The sequence below is a fragment of the Harpia harpyja genome, chromosome 15, assembly GCF_026419915.1.
Source record: "Harpia harpyja isolate bHarHar1 chromosome 15, bHarHar1 primary haplotype, whole genome shotgun sequence".
Classification (NCBI taxonomy): domain Eukaryota; kingdom Metazoa; phylum Chordata; class Aves; order Accipitriformes; family Accipitridae; genus Harpia; species Harpia harpyja.
The window spans coordinates 29,604,849-29,616,591 of NC_068954.1; positions in this window are offsets into that span (position 1 = coordinate 29,604,849).

Sequence of the window (11,743 nt, forward strand, 5' to 3'; positions counted from 1 at the left end):
CCATCTCCCCACCTCTGGATCATCAGCTGGGGGTTGATGTGCTGGGTACCACCATCCGCCCGTGTCGGTCCATGAGGTCCCCGCTCCCCGCACAACCCCCGTGCTGCAGTTTCGCGCTGAAGAGCTTAACGAGGGTGTTTCTTCTATCTTAACTAATTTATTCTTGTATACATCGAGGTCAGCCAGGGTGCAGGGTACTGCAACCAGAGTGAGAAAAGCTCTTGACAACGGAGATCTTGCTCTGCTTTCCATCAAGCGTCAGCCCCGCTGCCATCAGTGTTTCCCTTTGGTGTCGGAGCTGAGCCGCCAGCCAGGGACGCAGCACCTCTCTGCCGCTGGCGCGGATTCACCGTGGAATTATGTTGGGGACCGGCTGCCTGCGTGTGCCGCAGCCACGTTATGGCAAGGTTTGGTCTTGCTTGTGCAAGCAGAGACATGGGAGAGGGAAGGACACGGCTCTGCGTGCCTGTCCGGTGCCGCGGCCGCTCGAGGTGCTGGCTCCTGGGCTGCGGTGAGCCACGGCACCGGCAGGACTGCCCGGAGCTGAGGAGGGAAAATAATAGTAAAGAGATTTTTACGAGGCAGCTGCTTGCAGAGGCTTGTTGTGAAAAAAGCAGATCCAGGTGCTGCACTCAACCAAGCATGAAAAATAGCAGCAGGGAAGAGCTGCAGGGAAGGGAGAGAGCTGTTGCGGTTGCCCGGCTTTTACTGTGCAGGGGAGACCAAGAAGCTCATCTCATGTCCCCAGACATTGGGGACAGGAGGAGTCAAACTGGCTGGAGAGTCAGAATGCGTCTGGATGGATGGGAGATCCTGGGGAAGCGATGGAGCCGCTGGGGCACGGCTGCTGTGCCGGCTGAGCTGCCCCGGCATGTTCCTCCCTCCCCCTTCACACATTTGTATGAACGGGCTTTTGACCCCACTCGCCCTTGTTGCCCGGTGGAGGGAGGAGAGGCTTGAGGTCCCGCATCTGCCTTCTGAAATACACCCGCTAGTGTTTCTTCAGCTTGGAGCGGACCTGTGGCTTCTCCTCCCTCTGATGCCTTTGTTTTGAGGAGATGGTATGAAACTGTATTGGATGGTAAATGCCGCTGTCCTGGGTGTCGGACCAGCGATCGCCTCCTCAGCCCTCGTTTTGCTTCCACCACAGCCTCAACTCAGAAGAAAAGCTTTGTCTCGATGGGTTCATGAGCAAGAAGGACCAAATCTGGACCTTCTTAAGCCTGGAAATAGTCATACAATTGGTGCTTTGTCCTAAATTCAAGCAACGTTGGCACTGGTCCAAATCCACCCTAGACCCATGGCTTTCTTCTTCCAAACCTGAACCAATTTTGAGGCTCAGAGCTGTAGAATCTTCATTTTTAGGACTTTCTTCATCAAAATACTGTTCTTCTTTCCTGATTTCTGGAGGTTGGTAGGCACATCCACGATGTGTTTGAAGTCCTGCTACCTAACCAAAAGTCTTGCAGAAAAGTCAAGAGGTTCCTCAATGGAGACATTCAAAATGTCTGTAACAACGCCCGCCCAGAGTTCATGTTTCATTGCACGTTGATTTATCATCCCTTGAGTTAATTATTGACCTTAGCTTTGCCTTGGTCAATATTTACCTCCCCAGGTCAATAAATCTTGACGTTCACCTCAACAGAAGTCAATATCTCCTTAGTGTTTATCTATTCCTTCTGTTGCTAATTTTGCTGAAAGCTTTTATTTATTCTTATAAAGCGCGCTTGCTTGGCGCAAGGCCCGCTTGGAGAGGAGCAAACTTTGTTTATCCACTACGGACAAAGCCTTTGCTTCTCTACGATGGCTCACGTGGGACATCATGGACACAAATCATGGGTGGCATCACTCCAGCCGAGGCAGGACACTGCTTGCTTTCATCTGGCTGATGAGATCTGGCCAATTTTCAATCATCAGCAGTGCTGGCTTTTCTGATGGAGCTGACAGCTTTGCTGGGACCACAGCCTGGCTGCTGAGAAGAGCACGTGTTCCTACCAACCAGGCTTGGAGCTGGACAAATATTGGGGCAGGAGGAAGAAGAATCACAGTTTATCCTCAAATATTTATGGAAAGATAGGCCAGCTCTTGAGGATGTCATCCCTGCTTTGCTGCTTGGTCCTTGAGCTTCGCAGGCAGCTTGTGGGTTCCGTTCTCATGACCCCGCTCCTAATGGAGGAGACCTGTCTGTGATAGGGATGAACGCGGGGGACGTGATTTTAAAGATGCTATTTCCGCAGTCTGAGTAATCCTCTCCTCTGAGTACAGCAGCGCTGGGGTCTAAATCATTCTCCACTCCTGTCTGCGGAGGTAGGAGCCACCGTCCCCTGAGCCTTGGCCACCACGCGGGTCCGGGGGTCCTCCCAGGTGATGCTTCTGCCCCGAGAACCTGACCTTCCCTTCTTTCCATTAAATGGAATTAGATTAATTGCTGATGCATCTGTATGCCCCTGTCCCCTCTCCTTTTGATTACCCCATCACAAAGATTAATTAGAGTTGCTCTAGGAGGTTGCGGGCACAGGGAGGGTGCGAGAAGCACTTTTGATGTGGGTGTGGGTGGGTTACATACAGCACCGGGAGCCTGAACACCTCCTGTGTGCTCCTGCTGTGCCGTGGCCGAGTGTCCTGGACACCATCAGCAGAAAAACCTGGAAACCCATGGAGGCACAAAACATGAACCCATAGCTCCTGGGAATCCTTCTCCCTCCAGGCACTGACACAGGTGGGTACAGCTGCTCTCCAGCCGATGCTCGTCCACAGCAGTGCCACGTGGGCAGCGTTGGCCCTTCGGTTCAGAAGCAGAATGACCTCCCCATCACCTTTCGCACCGATTCCCTGCCATCCCAGCCCAAATCACAGCCTTCTTTTAGCCAGAGTGGGTACCAAGGAGGACTCTGGCCAGGATGAGATTTCTGTTTCTTCAACAGTGCTGAGTGGCAGTGGGAATGGGAGCAGAGTTTTCCCATGCCGAGGGCCGGTGGTGGGATACGGTGGCTGGAGGTGGCTGCTGCCTCCCAGCAGCATAAGGCTGAGGACATGCGGTTTCATGGATTCTCCTCTCTTATCCCTAATGCCATCTACAGGGTCTGGGCTCCTGGGTCTGGGGCAAGCTCTGATAAATGCTGGATTCTGTAGCATTGGATATGGCCAGAGATTTTGTCTTACAATCATCTGATTTGGGAATAAATCTCTGCTCCCTGCCTCTTGTTGCATGTCCTTTTGCCCACCAGGACCCCCTGACATAATTCCTAATCTCTCTCCCCCTGTGAGGAGGAGAGGGGAATAACCTCCATCTCTGTGCTCCTGCCTCGAACTTTTAATATTTTAATTGAGTGAATTGACCTGGAGTAGTCTATTGAACTCTGCCTGACCTTTTAAATAACAGGTCAAGGATTTAGCTTTGCAGCGCTGACCTCTCCCCTTATCTGCTAATACTGCTCCTCTCAATTAGCTGCCGTCCCCCCGACCTGGTGAAGTTGGGACCACTTTGCAGGCATCCGCGTGGCTTCCTCCATGCACGAGTGGGTAACGCCGCACGGCGCCTGCCTCCGTGGCTCTGAAACGGAGATCATTGATGCTTCCTTGGGGTTTGCTGTCACTGTCCTACAGCATCCTTCTTCAGGGACAGACCTCCAGGCAGGGGTGTCCACCAGTGCACCAGCACCCAAAGAAAGCTTCATCCTCGTCTTTTACTGATGGGGAGAACTGAGACATGGCAGAGGGAAAAGCAAAGATGAAGCTGCTGTGAGGGTCCTGTAGCAGCTCCAGCCTCGTCAGCCACGTTGAGGAGACTGCAAGGGCACTTTCCTCATTTCCCTGGATGTTATAGGTCATCAAGAGGAACACCTTGAGATCCCACCTGCCCTGGTGAACCAAAGGGAGACGACCCCTTTGAACCAGCTCGAGCTGCTGCAGTGGCCCAGCCAGAAGGTCCTTCCCCAGGACGATAGTGGAAAATGCTTACTAGAAGAGTCGTGTCATGCTGAGGGTTGTAAAAGAGATTTTTTGGCATTGCAGTGGACCTGGGACCCTCCACAATCACATCAGCTCGAGCAAGAGGTCCTGTGTCAGAAGCTAAAACAGCCTCTGCAGGTCCCTCGTGCTCTGCACGCCTGGGCAGCTCTCTCCTGTGTCCAGAAGATAGACTTACATCCAGATGAACCACTGAGGGGTTTGAACCTCTCTATATGACCCCTTTTTAGAGGTCGGAGCCTCTTCCTCGGGCAGTGGCTGGCCGTGGCCATGCCACCCTCTCCCATCCAACACAGCTGGCTTGTCCATCTGCTGAGCGAGGTGGCCGGTGCCTTCACCGGGAGCATCGTTTAACTTTTATGGGGATCCGAGGGGGCCAGCGAACAAATGCAAAGATTTGTAAACCCATAAAACTCTGCCCGGTCCAATTTTATCTCTGTGAGAGCCCAGTTTGGAGAGCAGCCCTGGGTTACCCAGCCCTGTTAAATTAGCACTGGGCTCTGCATTCCAGAGTATAAATATCTGCCATTGTAGTGCTGAGGAATGCAAGCGCGTTGGAGTCTAAAATTAAAGAGCTGGGACGAAGGCATCTCGGGTTACCAGAAACAAGACTCCATTGTGCTCCCGTTGGGGCTTCGCCTTGGTGCAGGGAAGTGGACTGCGAGTGTTTAGAAACCGCCTGGGTTAAATGCAAGGGGCAAACTAGCCTTTAATTACAAAATTTTGATACATGTCTTAAGTTAAACCCCCGTCACTGCTGCTCTGGAGGGCAGGGTGCCCCACCAGGCGCTGGGTACAATGTTTGCAGGACGCTCCGGGTTTTTGCAGCATTTTCCAGGGGCTTTTCTATCATCTGTGTGGGATGCTCTGGCGTCCTGTCCACTTCTTCTGCCTCGGCTCTCCACATCTTTAAGCACACGCTTAAATTAAGCCCCTCTGAGACTCAGGTCAGTGTTAACTCACAACCTGTGCCTGCGTTGCAGGGAGGAACGTGCTGCAAGACCCGATCCCTGTGCTTGGCCCCGTCCGTGCCCACCCTTAAACACGGCCATTGCTCACGTCGCTCCGCTCTGTTTAACATGCGGAGCCAGAGATGCTCAGCTGATGTTTACTGGCAATGAGGCCACTTGTGCAGAGGAATTTCTGGCCCCTGGAAAAAACTGGTGCAGGGGAAATTAGTGTCTTTTTTTTTTTTTTTTTTTAAACGATACTCTATATTCTGCAGAGGAGTGGAAAATGGGTCAGGGTGGGATTGTGCTGAGGTTGCGCTGGGGATGCACGGTTGTCATTTGACCTCCTGGGGTTCCCTGTGCTACAGCGGTCCTAAGGGAAGCCCCATCCTGGTGAGTCCTGCCCGGCAGTTACGGCGAAACCAAATCCTTTGGGAGAAACTCTCCCTGTTTCTCACTTCAGATGCATATGCCTCATTAGCTGAAAATAAGGAACAGGGTTAGAAAGACAACAGGAGTCAGATGGATGAAAGGAGCAGAAAAAGTCAGATTTGCTTGTTACTTGCTGTTTTGCTCCACTATTTTTGGTTAGGATGCAGTTCTTCACAAGGAGGTTTGATTCTGAGCTTTACTTCCCTGCTCCTGGTGCAGCTTTGTTGCGCCTTGGTTTTGCACTCCCAGTTCCCAGCACCCGGTGCTGGTACAGCAGCAGCCACGGGACATGCAGCTTGCTGGGACGCTGGAAGAGGTCCTGGGACGTTGCAAGCTGCAGGGACAGCCATGATCTTCCCTTCCTTTGATGAGGGTTTCATTACACATCTTGCCCCGAAACCCTGGCAGTTGTTGGCAGTGTGGATGGGGGCTGCCACGGCCACAGCGATGTTGGATCCCCTTTTGCAAAGGGTCCAGCCGCCTCCTTTTAATCCCACCCTGTGAGCGTGGGCTTTGATTGCGGTTTCAGACCCATACGCCTGCTCGGCGAGCGCGCAGTTCGTGACGCAGAAAAAACACAGAAACCTCAGTAAATATGGAGCTGTTTCCTGTTGCCGTCGCGGTGTCCCCTGAGCAATCAATTTATGGCCTCTAAAGCTCCTCTAAGTGGATTTAGCCTCTCAAGATAAATCTTTTCCCTTTGTGCGTTCAGAGTGCAGCCCCGCTTCTGTGGCCGCTGTTGCTAAATCGGGCGTTCGGGGGGATTAAACCCCACGGCTGGACCCCCGGCCAAAGCCGGCATCGACGGCAGTGCCGAGCCTGGTGGCAGCAGCCACGGCTGGGTCCGTGCCGGCGGCTCATCCCCAAATCATTCTCATAGTTATGGGACTTTTTTTTTTTTTTTTTTAATTAAGGGGACATGTTTGCCCTGGGGTAAGATCTTAGGGCTGAGTTACGATTTTCCTTACACAAATGGACTAAACAAAGAACTCCTGGAAGTCCTCTCCCTGCTCCCCTCCGCTGCCTCGCAGCAGAGATAAGCCCACGAGGACCCTCCTCGGGATGGACTGGGATCCTCAAGCCGCCTTGTTTATCCTCAGGAGCCGCTTTAAGTAAATAAAGCTGCTAATGGACCCTCTGCCTTCTCCATCTTTGCACAGTTTGCTGTGAACGGGGTCCCCACGCTGGGGGTGATGCTCTGGGGCTCGGGGCTCGCTCATCATTCTGCTTCCCTTCTGCAAAGCGGGGACCGCTTCTCCATCACGGTGAGGAGCAAAGCAGCCAGCCTGTCGTTATTTCCTCTCCTCCACAGAGAAAAGGAAGGGAACTGAGGCAGCTTCACCTCTCACCGGAGAGGAGGAGCTGGGTTTAATTGCCAACGGGAGTGGGGATGCTTGGAACGGGGGACGCTCCCCAGCCGCCAGCAGTGCAGCCCCCGGCTCCAGCCTTCTGCTTGCGCTGGGCTGGAAAAAGCCCTATTAGGTACACGAATTTTAAGCACAACCAGATGTGGGAGATGAAGCTGTTAAACTCCTTTTGTGCTCTCGGCAGAGGCTGAGGGGGGGTCCCAGGCCCCCGCGCTGCCCCGTGCCCCCTCCACTGTGGTTACTGAAACCAGAGGCTTCACTAAGGCCAGGGAGGGGACAGTGCCGCTCAGATATTTCACATGTGACAATTCGGGGAGTCTCTCATTGCTAAAACCAAGACTAAGGCTTGTGCCACGAGCTCCTTCCCCAATTTCTGCTTATTTACAAGCGTCATCTCCTCCAGAAATTCAGCGCAAGCTCTTTATAAACAGGAGACCCATTTCCAAGAGGCAAACTGCAGTTTCTGCAGGTTGGAGGACTTTGCTTTCCAAAAGCACGTGAGGACTCAGCAGAAATTGTCTCTCTTAGGAGTTGGTGTGCTTTTGGTCTTGTCACTGGGAGCAGGTATCCCCAAATCCCGGGAGAGAGCACGAGCAGCGAGGATCCAGCAGCCCCGCTGCCAATAAATCAGCAGCTCTCTGTAATTTTATGTAACGTTAATAAATCAGACAAATGAAAATAGCTCGAGCCTTGTAAGGCATAAATCAACCTTCCGCTCTGGCACGGTGCTTTAAAATAATTTGTAGATTGATGGTTGTCTGGCTGAATGAGGGAGTTGGGGGCCTGGGAAGATTTTTAATGACCGCTGCGGTGCAATGTCTCCCCGGGCAGAGTCCCAGCTCCTCCCCCCTTCCCAGTTGGCCAGAAGTGGCTCGGAGGGAACTGGGGGATGGCTGCAGCGTGGGGAGCAGGGGGAGAGGTCCGAGCCAGCAACCCCGGCACCGTCGGACATGCAGCCTGTGGGTCCTGGGTGCTCCTCACCCTGGGTGCCCTTTGTTGGGATCGGCTTTTCTGGTGCGATGAAGCTGAGGTCCCCCAGACTCTGGGTATAAATCTGGTGGGATCAGGTCACCTTCCTCCTGCTGGTCTCGGGATGGCATCGCTGCCGGCACAGGATCCGTGCTCCCATCACGGAGGGCTTTGAGGGTTTTGAAAGAGGAAAAAGCAGCAGAAGTGCAGCTCGGCAGACTTTCGCACGCACCCTCCGAAAGCACCGCTGGCTGGAGTGCAAGGGACCCACCAGACCTGCTTCCAAAAAAACCCACCCCCTCGCCCTTCCTTGCCCTCCGCTGCAGCTCCCATGGGCTCACCGTGCCGTGGCCGCTCTGGGGACGCGCCGGCATCACTGCGCTGCTGGCTGCACGGGCACGGTGCCAGCTCTGGCAAAGCGAGGACCTCGCTCTCACCTTAGCAGCAATCCCAGGACAATGTTGGCATGAAACCCAGGGGAAAATACTCCTTTATTTTGGTTTGTTTCTGTTATTCATTTCTACCCTGGTTTTAATTTCTGGGCTCTGCATCGCTGCGCTCCCTGCCCTGGCAGGTCCCTCGGGGTTTTGGGGCCAGTGCTGTGAGCATTAGCGTGGGGTCAGAGCTCCCAGGCCTGTCCCTGTCCTTACCGCTTGCTGGTGGGCAACCATTTAACACTTCTTGGCCTCGTTTTCCCCATCTGTGCACCGAAAATAATATTCCTTCCTAAGGGCACTGACTCCATTAACTGCTGTTTGCAATTAGACCTGGCCTGCACCCAGATTCTGTAACTGGTTATACTGGCACAACTGGTATCCTTCACCCGCATTCGCAGGCTTGATGCTCACTACCAGACTGAGCTGGATGTCACCGGCGGACCTCTCAAACCTGCCTGAATCCGTGCCGGTACCTGATGATGCTCAGCCCCATCGTGACTGGGTTTTGCAGACAGCCGGTCGGTGCCCAGCAGAAAATCACTCTCCCCACCACGGAGCCCTCGGATCTTGCCCATCCAGCTGCCTCTTGCCCCACTGGGCATCCTCCGCCGTGGCTGCGGGCAGAGGAGCTGCCGGTGCCGCTGTGCCCCAGGAGAGATCGAGTGCAGGGTTTGCATCAGGTTTTTTTGCGGTGCTGCATGTTTTACTGCTTTTGGAGGTGTGAAGAGTTAAGTGCTCGGCCGGAGGGCGGTGGATCAGGGTAATTGCTCCCTGACACGAAGGCAGCGTGTTCCAGCAGGATAATCCGCTCTGCCTGCGGGTTTTATTCTTGTGCATGGGGCTTCCAGTGGGATCTCAGGCACTCGGTGGGTCTGAGAACCCCCAAAAGCGTCGGCGTGTTTCCCGGTCATCCCAGCAAGTGGTTCCCTTTGCTGAAGAGCAGCTGGTTTCTCGGGGTCCCCACAACTTTCAGCCAGCCCCCAGCCCCAAACACGATGCAGAGTCTCCGGCACCGCAGGGCAACGCTCCGCCTGCAAAGTGGAGTTGGGATTAAAGTCTCTCTATAACACTCTTCATCCCAATGTGATGATTCACAGGGATGCGGCTGCCTGCCACGTTGCTGCCAGCGGTGCGAGGCCATAAGCTGTTGGTCTACTTGTTTTTAAGAGCTGAAACGAGCTGCTCCCCGAAACAGAGCATCCAGGCAGGCCCTGGTCTGGCATCACATCTCCGGCATCTCCCTTCCAGCCAAAGCAAATCTAAACCCCATCCCACCATCCAGGGATGAGCCACGAGCATTTCAGCTCACCCTCTCACAGATTCGTGGCCAGATTTTAAACCCTTTGTAGCAGGAATTTATAGCTCTTCCCAATCCCTAGGGAATGAGGACATTAAATAATTAGAGGCCTCTTCAATTAATGTCTCTCGGTTGGTGTTGGGCACTTTGAGTGCCTCAGCCCCGCTCTCGGCACAGCTGCTCTCACCGAGGGAAGCGCAAGCCGAGGCAGGGAGATGTCACCCCTCCGTGAACCGGCGGAAAATATCAGGCATCACATGTCCAAAACCCGCAGCCCTCGGATTATCATATTTTGTCGTTAAACCCTAATGTGAGCTGTGGAATGCCAGCTTCCCTGTGGGAGAAGAGAAACCCCAGTGTTTTTAAGAAGAAGGTGTCAGCATGGATTTTTGCTGATGGTTTCTATTGCTGATCAAACAGAGGAATAATTAACGAATTCGGACTTTTGATTAGGAGTTTATTTTTTAAAGGAATCATGGGGAGTGATTAGTGAAAATAAATTGCATGACCCCGCAGTTCCCATCCAGCATTTCCTTGGCTAATGAGGTGAGTTTGAACTCTGCAAGCAGGGCTAGAAATCCGGCTTCCCAGTTTAATAAAAGGCAGCTTATACCTAGTGAAACCAGAACCACAGTAAATGTCAGGCTCATTTTATAGCTTGCTAGGATTAGTATCATTAGATACTGTTTTCAGGACAGCAGCACCCAGATGCACGCAGCCAAAGTCACGGTCCTGTGATGCTGGAAAGTCCCAGCCCTGGAGCACCCGCTGTTGGAGCCTGATGGGTGACCGTGGCCAAATTAACCAACGTGGTCAAGAGAGGTAGATGGCTGGCATCACCTCGACGAGCTGCCTCTCAGCAGCACCTTCATGGGATCCTGGGTACTGTGAGAGAGTACCAGAACAAGCCAAGCTTGATCCCGTTGGCAAATAGCCAGTCCTGCTTTGCATCTCCCTACCTCTATCCAGTAACAGCTGCTCCGACCGTCCGGCCGTGCCTTGCACCGAGCGTGCCCGTGCTGGCTCCGAGCCACGTGCCTTTACCCGAGCACTCATCTCCCGGAGGGTTTCAGCGCTACGATAAGGCAGCAGTGAAATTAAGTGCGTGGTCTCCGGTCCCCGGTGCCCGAACGTTGCGGTGAGCATCACAGCATCCCACTGCGTCGCAGGGAGGGGATGCGGGAAAGATCTGGGCAGGGAGTGGGGAAGGCGGCGTTTTCATTCCAGCAGCTGCTCCCCAGACCCACGCTGAGCTTCGTTGGGTGCTAAACTGGGACGGTAAAGCCCCGAGAGTGCCGGGATGCAGAGGCTCAGCCGGAGCAGGAGCTGCCCTCGGGCGAGCTGGCCCAGGGCATCGGGCACGTGGTGCAGGTCCTGGCGCGTCCGGCAGCCCCATGGCTACGGTTGGACTCACGCATTTGCGGGGTTTTGGTCTCTTACTGCAATCACACACAAAAAATTCATTCCTGGTGTTGTCATTTGGGCTGCTCCCTCTGCTAGTGAGTGAAGATAAGGGACTCATCCAGGCACCCCTTGGGGATGCAGCAAGAAGCCGAGTGCATTCCTTTTCCTGTTGAATGTAGAAAAGCCCTGGATATTCCTCCTGGAGCACTGGCTTTCCAGGAAAAACCAGTGGTGGATGCAGGGGTGGGCAGTGGTCCTAGGGGGGGTGGAGAGGCAGCTTTTAGGCATTTTCCCCTGATAAAAACTTTAGTGGTGGAGATAAAATGGGAACGTCCAGCGCCCAGTGGTTTTCTACCAAAATGGGAAGAGTGGGAAGCCCCTGCCAGGTCGCTGAGCAGATTCTGCAGGAAGCCGTGACACATAATCCCTCTCCCAAAGCTAAGCCTGAGAAGAACTGAGCATCCAGTGTTTAAGTGCCACGTCCACGCACGCTCCCAGCGCTGAGCGGGGCTCCGCGCGTGTTAAATAACGGCTTCTTCTTTGTCGCGCCCAAATTAAAAAGCACAATGGTGCATTGTTGCAGCTGGGGGGAGAAAAAAATAGGATTTTGTTGCATGTCAATAAGCTGCACTATGAGAATTCAAGGTGGGAGCAAAACATGCTCGCAGATGGGGCGATGCTTGGAAGCGGCAGCCAGGAAAGGACCGACAAGCTGCCAGAGTTAGTCTCCGTGGGTGAACCCCAATTAGTGAAATTGCGTCAAATCGCTCAGGCCAAGACAAAGCCCTTTCTGGAACTGTCCCTGCGAATGTCCTGCTTTGTGTCCTGAGCCAGCGGTGTCTGGAAGCGCTCCCGTCACCGGGCCGGAGCGAGGATGACTGCCATGGGAAGATGGGGCATGGCCCCCCTCCATCCTCC